The following is a 13,070-nucleotide window of genomic DNA, read 5'->3' on the forward strand; positions in this document are numbered from 1 at the left end:
TATATAGCTATATATTTAGATGTCATTATTTTGACCCTTGTGAAATCTAAATGAGAATCTGCATTATGATACTAGTTTTTATTGAGGGTAAAAAAAATGTAGTTACTCAACACTTACTGTGCCAGCACTTTGAATATGCTGAGGTCCTTCAGTATTTCGTCACATAATTTTGCTTTGCTTTGTTTTTAATAGTAACTCTCAGGAGCAATTCTTTTATGAACTCAAATAAGAGAAGCTGTGTTTTCCCCTAGCAACTGATTATTTTTATCTTACAAACACTGCTCACTTTATAGCTGATAAGGTATCCCTCTGTTTTCTATCCAGTGTATCATATAAATTTAGAATTTATAAAGCCATCTCAAAACCATTTTTTGAACAGGACAAGCATCCATCCATCCATCCATGGCATGGTCTGGTATGGTTAGGTCCAAGATAGAGCATTATTTAAGGGACTTCATGTTCTTAATTCCACAATAAACACTGTTGCATATTACTTCCTCATTAAAACTATGTAACATCCCCATCTATTATTGTTTTTTATATGTTTTAAGGATGAAAGAACTGAAACATTAAATGGTTAATACTCAAGTTTACTTAGAAGATAGCAGGAGGGGGATTAGAAGCCATTCACATCCACCTAAAGTCCATGATCTTGCCCACTCTACTAGAATTACGGGAAAAGAAAACACCTAGAGAAACTCTGAAAAACCTATATAGAGATATATTGCCCTGGGTGGTTATAATTAACAAAACATGTTTATTATTTTATGAAGAATAGAATCTACTTGGCAAAGTCTCTGTCTTGAAAGATAGGTGTGATCCAAGGTCCTGGGCAAACTTGAATTCATGGACATAAATAATCAGTCATGAAACAATTAGAAGTTATTCTATTGGTTTGACAATTAAACACAGACCAGAAGATTCCAGTGTGCAACTGATTGAGCAAAATATGTCCATATAGTGCTTCATGAATTGTGTATAATCAATTACTAGTTCTGCAGGATGCTAGATTGAACTGTTTTTCAGTGTTATAACAATATTATGCTATTAGTCCATCTCTGAAGTAGTGATATATTTTATAACCAATGACATCTTGCAATTGCCCCTGGGGAGTAGACAACCGTATTTTAGTTGTCCCTGCTGGAGCGAGCATATGCAAACTTGTTTTTCTCTTTGTGAACTAAACTAGCCAACTGTAGTTTCAGTAATTAATTGACATTGAAACCAATGGGCATTTAAATATATCCTGATTATTGTCTGAAAACTTTTAATGCTTTTGGTAAAGTCAAGAAAGTACCAAGATTAAACTTTGCTGAATGGTTTCAGGGACTTGGAAGAAATCCCAGGGATAATAATGTTTTAAGAAAACCTACATCATCAATCATCTTGAGGGCACTGGGAATGGCAGTGCATGGAAAACACATATGCAGTAGTAAATCTGCAATGAAAAGTGTTTCGAAAAGTCAGCCTCAAAGTATGAAGTTACTTGATCAATTTATTTGCTTATTTTGAGAAAAATATGTATGAATAAGAATGAGACATGATCAAAAAGTTGTGTCTGACTTAGTTTATGTCTAAAACGGTTCCTTAACATGCTGACCTCCTGAATGAATGTACCTGTTGCTAGGGGCTCATATTTATAAATAGAGCCTAGCAGCCACTGCTGAACAGGGACATCTCACAAGCTGTCCCTGGGGAGAAGCCTGCAGCTACCTTCCTGCTTCCTGGCTGAGCTGCCTGTTTGCACTGTGGTCTTGCCTGCTGGCCCAACCCTTATAAAGGAGTCCCTGGAATTGTACTTCACCCAGTAGGACTGAGACCTTCCCCTCCAACTGGAGCTGTGCATCTGCAGCTACATCCTTATTAGCATCTTCACCAACCAATCAGACTGGCTCCATTCCAACCAATCAGGACAGTCCAGTTTGGAGCAATCAAAAGTTGAGGATTTAGAGTCCTCATTTGCATGAGCACTGACCAATCAGGGACCAGGGATGGATCTTCCCTATATAAGTCAGCTCTCCTGTGGCTCCAGGAAGCACACTTTTACTTTCTATTGAAGGCTGTTTTTGTGGCTAGAGCTGTAACATCTGCTGGATCTGCAACACTGGAGCAGAGCTGTCTCTCCAGACATGAGCTGTAACACCAAAGCTGTAACAACAGGACTGCCTCACTCCGGCTACCTCATATTGCTTCACCTTCATGCTGTTTTGCAATTGAATGCTTGCACTGAATAAAATCTCTCTCCCCCTTTACCACACCCAAAATTGGGGGTTCCTGTTGATGTTAAATGGGCAACAATGACCTTAGAACAAAATAATTCTAAGTGAAAAGGAATCTTACTTTATAGTTTAATGGGAAACTTTTTTTAGGACAGGGGTGGGGAACCATTTTTCTGCCAAGGGTCATCTGGATATTTAGACATCATTTGTGAACCATACAAAATTATCAATTTAAAAATTAGCTGTGAGAAAAGCTCCTAGATTTATTGAATTTTGAGTCTCGCCTGCAGTTGCCTTGTCAGGGCCAGAACAAATGATTTCACAGCCATATGTGGCCTGAGGGCCGGATGTTTCCCACCCCTGTGTTTAGGGTATATAATAAAATGGTGACCTTTAAGTTGATGGTAGCTTAAAATAGATGGAAAAGTACTTAAACATTTATTATCTGATCATATTCTAAGAGAAACAATGAGTTAAACAAATTCAATAAGTGTCTTTACTATAGGATTCCTCTGAATTTTTACTATGCTGAAGAGTGTTTTGAATATCTAAAGTAGGTAATATTTCCCACATTTGTCTTTTCCCCAAAATTTGAGACAACAACCCTCCATTGAAACAATTGAGAAATGCAGCTTTATTGTAATTTCTATATCTAAGCAAAAATATTAATTATGCACAGGACATAAATTAATCCTATTAGAGAAAATACTTTGTGGGGGGAAAAAATCTATATGCTTTCAAATGTTTTCATTAGCAAGTTCCCATTACAAGATTTTAATTAAACCAAGACAGTGGTAGTAAGTTCAAATACATATATTTGTTGGCATGTATTATTACTGTTCCGTTCCTAGAATAGCATATGGCACCGATAGACATTAGTTAAATATTAGTTATACTGCTCTCTGGTACATGCTCTCTCTCCCCTCTTGTCCTTTCCCTCTCATTCTGTTTCTCTCACTTTAAACACATATATGTGTATAAGAAAAATGCATATATATTTGCTTTCATGGTTTAGAATTAGTACGTTATAGCTACTAAAAGTATTTTAGACTTATTTATGTTATATATCAAGAATAGTATAAAATAAATAAATATGGACAGAGAGAGAGAAAGTTTATGCAAAATTTGGCTCCAAAGTGTTACTGGCCTCATTAAGAAAGAACATCATTAACCAAATGCACATTATTAAAGTGCATTTTCCTAGTCTGTATTTAGTCAGCATTCTTGCTGCAAAGCAAATAAGAGAATCTAATTATGTTTTTGAATTATGAGTTATTCGGATAAAAAAAACCCCGAATATGACCCAGAAAGACTGGTGTGAACAGGATACCACACCTCAAGTAGTATCTGAGATTCCATTATGGGTCACATTAACTCCAGTGGAAGAAATAAGTACACATCACCAATTCTAAGCTAACAGAATATAAACCCAGAAGTCTTTCAAAAGGAATGACTTCAATAAAATTTAAATAATTCTATTTATGAGGCAAAGGGAAAGAATTCTGTATACATGCAGATGTGATTAAAAGGGATTAAGAACACATCAGCTCCCTTAGGGGCTAGTAGTTTAAACTCCCTGGGTTTGAATTCTGCTCAGTCATATACTGAATGTGTGGTATAGGGCAATTTATGTAACCTCATAAGGCCTCAGTTCTTTCTTCTATTAAGTGCGCATAATAATAGCACCATCCTCAGAGTGTTATTGTGATTATTAAATAAGTTAAAATGCAAAACACCACTTAAGCAGTATGCAGGATACATACTAAGTGCTCACTAAAATTTACCTATTGAGTTTGTTGTTGTTTTAAGATGGATATGGACCTCAAGGGGCACATCATCCCTTTCTAGAAGGGTTGGCTAGTTATTTTCTGAGCCTGTTCACATCTGTTGTGTATCAGATGAATGGCCTGGGAAATCAACAACTTAACTTTGGTCCACATAACCTTTCAGTGAGATGCATACCATATATTACTTTCAAGACTTCAGAATTGCACCCTTACAGGTATCATTTAGGGTCTCGACACAAGTATTTTTCTGAACCCAAAGTACTAATAAAATGCAGGTGAAACTCCACACATCTCTGCACCTGCCATTTCCCTTCTCCACATTTGTACACTGTGGTGATTTTGACATATATCCAACACAAGAAAAACACAAATTCCATAATCATGGTCTTTCAGTTAAGAAGATGCACTACTATGAACAGTAGCAATTCAGATTAAACACACACACAAAACTGTTCTAAGACAACATGATTTCCATTTTGAAAGAAAAATTACAAAAATATCCTCCACCTCCATTGTCAAACCAATTTGCCCCCCTGTTGTGAACTACTATAAACAAGGGAGCTGGGAAAGGCTATAGGAGAGCCATTCGTCACCCTGGGGACACTGCACGCTGTCACTATGGAATAACCAATGACAAAAATTTCAATAAGCAAGAGTTTGACTTATGATTTTGGAGAATGGTAGAAGAACATAATGCTCCTGGGTTTTCTATGCAGCATTTATCTTCTAGCACTAGTCATGTCAAAGACTTGATACTAAAAACAGTCTATTTATTGTGTATACAAGTTTTAGTTCACTAACCAGACTTAACACTAGGTGGTGTGAGAACTTCTCAGTAGTTACTAAATAAGGGCAACATTCAGTCATGATGAAATCGGGCCAAGTGTGTCAGCTGTACTATTGTGATGCTAAAATATTCTTCCACGTAATAGTCTAGTACTTTATTACATAGAGAAGCCTAACGTGCCTCTTTTCTTTTTTAGAGTTTTGTATTTTTCTCAGGATGTCATTGATCTAAGGCTATGCTACAATATAATTCAGCAAGCCCTCTGGGTCCACAGAGGGGATTGGGCCGCTGAATGGGAAGGCAGAATATCAACATCTTGAAAGTAAAAATAGCATGTGTGTAACATGGTTTTTTGTTTTTTAGTGAGGGTTTGATTTGTCTAGGGAAAAGGAAAGTATTTTAAATCACACCATAGCTATGGAATTCAGATGTACAAACTCTGAAGAATATCAGGAGTGTTTCTAATCTCACAAGCATTGATTTAGGCTTCTTACATTATTTCTCCTGTCCTCTGACTTTGCTTGTTGGAAATGTTTAAAACCACAAAATTGTTGGTTAAAATATAAAGGAGGTAGTTACTTTCAGGGCACTAAAAATTTACTGATTAACAACTGCATAAAATCAAGAAATTGCATCAAAATTGTAACTACTTCAGTTAAAATTGATTTTTCACAGATGAAAACCTTTAAACTCAGAAAGTTGATTGGACCTGTGTGAAGTAGCACAACTGATAAGTGAAGGAACTTTCTTTGGTCTAGGTCTCTTGACTTCCAAGTCAATGCCCTTAACATCTGTTCCTTCATTCAATATATCTTCATTGTTTCTCTTCCCATGCTACATACTTGATTGGGCGGTAGAGATAAAATGTTGAACAAAAACTACATATAGTTTCTTCATTCACGGCTTAATAGTAACCAAATAAGCAACACAAATGAAAATCACCAAATGTATTTGACAGATTGTCAAGGTGTAAAAGCATAGAACAAGCAACTGATTCACTGGCCGTTTAGGGGCAGGTCAGGAAAAGCTCTCTAAGGAAGTGAACATTGAGCTGAGACAGTCATCAAAGGTGGGAGAGGTGAGATGAAGAGTGAACTGGGTGAGCTTTACAGGAAATGCCATCTGGATATTGTTAGGAACATATTGATATAAAGGTTTTTTTTCTTTGGCTGTTTTTTTCTCTGGTTACTCACTTCTTTATTTCTGCCACCTGGGTATGTGCCCTGCCTGGGAATTAAACCTCGACTCTTTGGTGCATGGGACGACACTCAACCAACTGAGCCACACGTGCCAGGGCCTTAATGTTGTATTTTTTTCCTCCCTGCCAATGTTCAGTGTTTACTGAGTTAAAAGGTATTCTGCAAGGCAGTATTATAGAATCCATCACACATTTTTAAGAACATTAAATTGTATGGTTACTATATAATTACAGATTTCTGTTTGATGATAAACCAATGCTGTTTCAATATTTACAGAACAAAGACAGACACTATTAGACTTAATTCATATTTAGTAATTATTAACACATCAGTATTCCTTAATATTTTAAGTAGTTTTTAGACAATTAACTTTTAAAACTTTCTTCTAAATACTTAACATGAGATTCAAATAGCCTTCAATGGGACTGAATATGTGGGAGAATACTGGACAATGTTAAGAGAGAAAAGATGTATCATTTTACAGTTATTTACACTAAAGCAATATTTTAGCTTTCATTCATAGCTTCATAAACAAGGTCTCTACACCTAAAGTTGGTCAATAGTAACACTAACTAAAGCTTAAGAACATTTGATCAAACCTTGTTAATAAAAATCTAATTTAAGGCTTTCTTAAATAAGGAAGGAAAGCTATATGGCATTTTGCATGGTAGGCTTTTTTTATTAGGACATATTTTTAGTCCTTAGCTAATATGACATGTTTTATTATCATATGCAAATATAAATTTTTCAACTGTCCTGCTGAGATAGACTAATGACATAAAAAGTAGGTGGCCTTTTTTTTTTAAAGAAATATTTCTTATGTAGTTTTGTTTTCTGCTTTAAAAGAGCTTCGTATCATTTACCAAGTATACATTTTGTTTTTCCACCCACATATTATACATGCTTTGAGATTACTGTTGTTATTATGATTTTACTTTACATAGTCCAACAAGAAATATTCCTGAGGCTGGGCCTTAAACATTTTTTAAAGTCACAATTTATCAAATTTTAAGTGCAGAGAGAAAATTCTTAATTATGCAAGCCAATAAAAAGGCATCAGAACAAAACAGTGCATATCAATGGTTAGTCCAAGGAAAAGTGATTTTGTAACACACAACTTTTAATACATAGCTCTGTAATGCAAGACATTATTGCAATCAACCTACCCTCTGAAATGTTTAGACAAAATTAAATGCAATTTTTATGGGTGTGTAAATGCTATTAAATTAGGTACCAAAGAAGAGGTTGAATAATGGCTTTGAAGAAAGTTTCCTAGAGTTCAGCATTTTCTTATTAGAAAGAAGTTCAGGAAGTCATTTTTTCTAACAAAATATTAAATACTTTTTTGTTGTTTCAAGAGAAGACACACAAAGCTGCATGTCTCGGATCATTCATAAGATAATTAACCAGGGAGGGGTTAGTAACATTTCTGATAAATGATCAGTTCTTAATCTGAACACTGAATAAGTGTAGCACAGCTACCTCTTGCTGTAATCCCTGTGAACTTCTGGGGTTCAATTTAAGTGTGGTGTGTAGGGATGGGATTCTTTTACAGAGAATTAGTATTCCCCCTGGACAGGAAACAGGTGGTGAAATGGTTTGTGGGTCTGAAATTTGAGTTGTCTACTTGGGTTTAAGAGTACCCCAGATGATGGGGTAACATGAACACATTCACAAGGAGGTAGGCTGGGATAGCCAGCTAAGAAGGGATGTATCCCCCAAAGTCTTGAGTGTCCTCAGAAACCCCTGAGCTTTGTTCCACTAGGAGGCCACAGTGCCATTATGGTCAAATCACTAAAGTCTCTCGATGAGTGCTTTCCTGACCACCCTATCTAGAATGGCATAACTATTCTGCCCAGTCTCCTTTCATTACCCTACTAATTCCCTTAGCTACTATCACAATCAAACATACTATTTATCTTATTTATTGTCTGTCTTCATGCTACAAAGTAAGCTCCATGAACATAAGTGTATTTGTTTGTTTCATGTACTTCTGGATCCCCAGATCTAGAAAAATGCCTGGCACATATTAAACAATCAATGAATGTTTGTTAAAAGTAATAGTTTATTCATTCACTTAAGTCAGATTATGTCTATGTAACTTTTCATTTTTATTTCCTTTGTAAAGTCTCCTTTAAAGAATGTACGGTTGATGGATAGCTTAAAGCCACAGAGTGACTTTTGTTGTTAAATTTAGAAGGTCTGGGCTTGTATTTTTAATGGAGCAAGTGCAAAAGAAAGACCCCCTCCTTCTCCCTCTCTTGCTCCCTCCTTCCCTCTCTCCCTCTGAGCCTGTGTGCCAAGAATAAAAAAAAGTCCCAGTATCAATCAGTATGGGTCATAGGTATATAAAAAAGGTTGGTCACAAAAAAAGACAATGAACAGACCTGAGACAACTCAAAAAGCAGAAATCACAAGGCTAAAGTAAGTCCTTACTAAAGATGACTACTATCACATCACCATTTATAATTTAGTATTTGTTGCATATACTCACCAAGCTAATATATATTTAAATATAAACTATTTACATTACCTATTATTCTCAGCAAATCATTTCGCTGTCTTCAAAAGTTCTATTTTAGAAAATTCTTCGGGCACAATTATAAGGTCATATCTCAACTGGATAGATCCTAACATTCTATTATTTTGCAGGTTTTGAAGCTAAGAGCATTCAAAATGAGGTCTATAGCAACACTACCAGAATTTTGCTTAGCAAGACTTTTTTCTCTCTCGGTGTGAAATTATATATTTATAAATTTGTAAAGGAAGGAATTAGTTAAAGCCACAGAGAACTCATCTGGGAATCCTCAGGTATTTGTTATAACTTAGGATAGAAACCTTAAGATTTTTCTCCCTTATTTCTTTAATCTAGCTTATGGGACTGTGGAAACCCCACAGGTAATATATATAGGAGTTTGAAGTAAAAAGAAAAATTTTGTCATAATTAAAAAATTTTGTAATATTTGCCAGATAATGTCATCGATAGTTACAAATGGACCTTAACTTGCCATTTCTTGTTCATTCTCATTTAGTGTGAAATATATAATTTTGACATAAATTGGGATTAAAAATTAAGAGAGTTCAGTGCAACACAGACACCTACCTGAAAGTCATGCTGCATGTACATCTGTATTCTATAACTACATGTATTTTGTTTTCTGTCAATTCCCTCTTTTACTATCCATCTATTGGATTCTTCTCACCCTCATTGACTTTTCTGCTGGTATAAGTTGGCTAGTCCAGTGAGAACAAGATCTTCATTGCTGAGGGATCTGAGCTCCTGGTCACCTTGCTTCTCTGTCAGGCTCTGGCTGCCTCCTACCAGCAGACATGGAAACACCAAGAAGTACCCTACTGTAGCTTCTGAGTTCCAGACACACTCACCCCTGTTCCTTTATGTATCAGCATCTCTAGCTTTTCATGATAACCAAGGTCAGTTACTCACACCAGGAGAGTAAATGTTCTCTTTGCTCCTGACCTATCCAGATGTGTGTCCAAACTAATTAGGTTATAGTTGTCGCTTTGGGTTATGTGGAACCCTTATTGCTTTAGCTGGTGGAAACATTCTATCTCTGGGGGCCACAACCTCAAATATAACAGACCTGAAAGTTGTGGGAACAGATGCACAAAACTCCCAATTGAGTTCCTGGGAGTGATGATAGGCGTCAATCTTACTCCTGCTCCTTGATTTATGGACTGTGTGTTCTTGCTGCTGGGACAGAGCACCATGTAATTGCTGTTGGTTCAAAGTATACCACATCGTGTAAGAGAGTGCCCAAACCCCATGGGAAGGGGAAGAGAGAGAAATATCCACCGGTTCCCTCCAACCTGGGTATGTGCCCTGACTGGGAATTAAACCTGCCACCCTTTGGTGTGCTGAATGACATTCCAACCAACTGAGCCACAACAGCCAAGGCATAGTTTTTGAGACTATCAATATATCCCATGATGATGTACCCATTGTCAAACCTCCTTTAATCTGAAGTGGTTCCTTTGGTCCAAGGTGATGGTAAGTGAGATCCCACACTGGGAAATGAGTCTAAAATTCTTCTGTTAACGCTACTAGAAGAAGTAGTGCAGGCAGGGAAGGCAAACCCATATGACAAAATACATCCCCATTCAGGGTGGAAGGCATTCCATGGCATTAATTTGGCACTACTGTGTGTGTTTTCTTAATATGAAATATATATATCTTTATTTTTTTAATTTATTGAATTTATTGGGGTGACATTGGTTAATAAAATTTTATAGGTTTCAGGTGTACAATTCTATAACACATCATCTATATATTGTATTGTGTGCTCACCACCCAAAGTCAAGTCTCCTTCCATCACCATTTATCCCCCCTTTACCTTCTTCTACTCCTTACTCACCCCATTTCCCCCTGGTAGTTACCATACTGTTTTCTGTGTCTATGAGTTGTTTGTGTGTTTTGTTTTGTTTTTTTCTTTTCAAGGATGTATAGTCTTTAACATTTTCAGGATAGACAAGGAACATTTTCTGGGACAGACCACATGTTCGGACACAAAACAAGCCTCAATAAATTTAGGAAGATTGAAATCATATCAAGTATCTTCTCTGACCATAATGGTATGAAAATAGAAATCAACCCCAAGAAAAAAACTGAAACACACACAAAGATGTGGAGGCTAGAAAACGTGTTACTGAACAGTGAATGAGTTAACGAGATTGTGGAAGAAATCAGATTTTGGTACTACTGTTTAGTCTCCCTGAGGGACAGCGCCAAACTGCAGTGTAAGTGCCTGACAATTAGGTTTATTGGTTGTAATGTCAGTGCCTGACATTAAACTTTTGATTGCTTAGGAATCCATTTCAAAGTCATCCATTGCTAACTACACAACTAGATAAAGAGCCAGGGTACCCCACGCATTAAGTTCCCCTGTTAGAAAGCCTCGCCCAGATAACTCACTGCTTGATTGACCCTGCTTTTCCCTTACAGTGTTTTAATTCCCAGTCTTGTTGGATTTTAAAAAAATTTTGTTTTCTTTTTTTATTGAGATATAATTGGCATATAACATATTAGTTTCAGGTGCACACCATAATGGTGCAATATCTGTATATATTGCGAAAGGATCTCCACAGTAAGTCCACTAAGCATCTATCACCACACTTAGTTACACATTTTTTTCTGGTGATAAGAACCTTTAAGATTTATTCTCTTAGCAACTTTCAAATATACAATACAGTATTATTAACAAAAGTCACAATGCTGAATTTGTTTTAAATAAAAGCCTTAAATTCTTACATTCTTTTTAAAAATCCAACTCTGATGGGGTAAAAATGGTTCTATATCTCTTTATTTTACCTCAGTAAAATATTATAGAAAAGAATTATATTCCATAAAAAACTCAAACTGTATATATACCCTCTAGTGTATTTCAAAGTGTGCCCATCTAAAGATCCCTGCTATTATCTAACTGTGTAATGTAACATAAAAGCAAAAATATATGTCATTAGATAGCATTAACTAAACTCAAAATAGGGACACTAATGAAGGAGGGATTTGCTCATGAAAAGTAAGGCAATTTTTAGAAAATAAAAAAGTGAGATGTCTATGTATATAAATCAAACAAAACACCCCATTTCTTTCAACCATCTTTGTATTTCAGGTAATGCTATTTTTATTATGGATTTTCTTTAAATAGGAATTTTTTGTTGGGTATTTAACTGCTCCGTATCACTTTTTCCAAGTGAAAAGAAAAGCAAATTGTATATTCTTCTTGACTCCCTTGTGTGGAGTTTACAGTAAGTGGAGTTTACATTTTGTAAAATCTGAATGCATTCATTAATGACTAGGTACTTCCTATAAAATGCAATTTAAAAGAATTATGAAACCTTAAAGTGGACGGGCCAGGTTATGCGCTGCAAACCCCAAAAGAAAATCTAATGTGGGCTCGCATACATTTTATTACTCAAAGGATCCAGTAGATGGAAGCCTTTCCCTTTTAACATTCAAACTGTTGCGAAAGCATGTGGTTGGATTTGCTATTCCTGATGAAAGAGGAGATGGAAATAGCTGGGGGGGGGAAAACAAACAAAAAACCCACTTGCTCTCCTAAGAGCGTATCAGACAGACCACAATTTACCTGCATTGTAAGCGGTTTGAAAATTGCATTATGAAAGTCAAGTTGTTCTGATCCCCATGAGGTGAGTGAGAAAGGGAAGAATAAATAAATGGATTGATTCCTGAAGCCAGGCTCTTGGTGGCCGCAGTTTGTTTGTCTTCCTGCATTAGTGTTCATGTTCTCATTGCCCTTTCTTAGTGAAAAATTCCTTAGGCTAGCAGTTACATCTGTTTCCTTACATTACAGTCCTTTTGGAGCAGTCCTCAGATGAGCAGAGAGGACATTCTGAATTAGGCTCTCCTGGGATGAGCAAAGGAAAGTGGCCCACGAATTCTCCTGAGGGGGGAGGCTTCAAGGTAGGGCCCGGCTGTTTTTCCCTTTGTCCCTGTGTATGGCCTGTCTTCCTCTCTTAGGCTGGTCACCTCTGCTTTCTCACCAGGGCCCTGAGTATGACCTGTGAGAATGCCCATAGATTGTCCTTCCACTTGACTGTTCAGGGGATGAATGAATTGCATTCTAAATAATTGATCAGATTTAATCACTAAGATGAATTAAATCACTATTAATCTATTAGATTATTTAACTCTGTCATTTAATAAAACACCATATTAAAAACTGTGGTAGTTTTAAAAACTACCCCTCAAATTGGATTTGGAGCACTTCAATGTACAGTGAGTGTAAGCTGGGTATTTTTGTCAGTTCGTACCTCAATATGGAATTAAGACTTTGGCAGGAAAACCACACTTGTCTTTAATTCTAAAGGGGGTAGCTGAATGGTGTTTTTCCATGTGTTTACAAGTCGAACTAATGAAGCAATTATGTACAAGGGCAACCTCTGCTCCGGTAGCTGGGTACTTGAAATCAGCACTCCCTACTTTTTTCACTGAATTTCATCACAATTAGGTAATGGTTCCCCCACCAGCCTTTTGGTACTCAGTTTTGAAGTTTATAGTTAAGCTTTAATTTAGAGCCTTATCTGTGGTAATAGCTGC

General features: G+C 36.4%; 1 protein-coding gene across 1 annotated transcript in view; it reads right to left on the minus strand.

Annotated features, from left to right (window-relative positions):
- GALNT13 (polypeptide N-acetylgalactosaminyltransferase 13) overlaps positions 1-13,070 on the minus strand; it is a 417,763-nt gene that overhangs the window by 54,076 nt on the left and 350,617 nt on the right. The window lies entirely within an intron of this gene.

The sequence above is a fragment of the Miniopterus schreibersii genome (genome assembly GCF_964146895.1).
Source record: "Miniopterus schreibersii genome assembly, chromosome: 7".
Taxonomy (NCBI): Eukaryota; Metazoa; Chordata; class Mammalia; order Chiroptera; family Miniopteridae; genus Miniopterus; species Miniopterus schreibersii.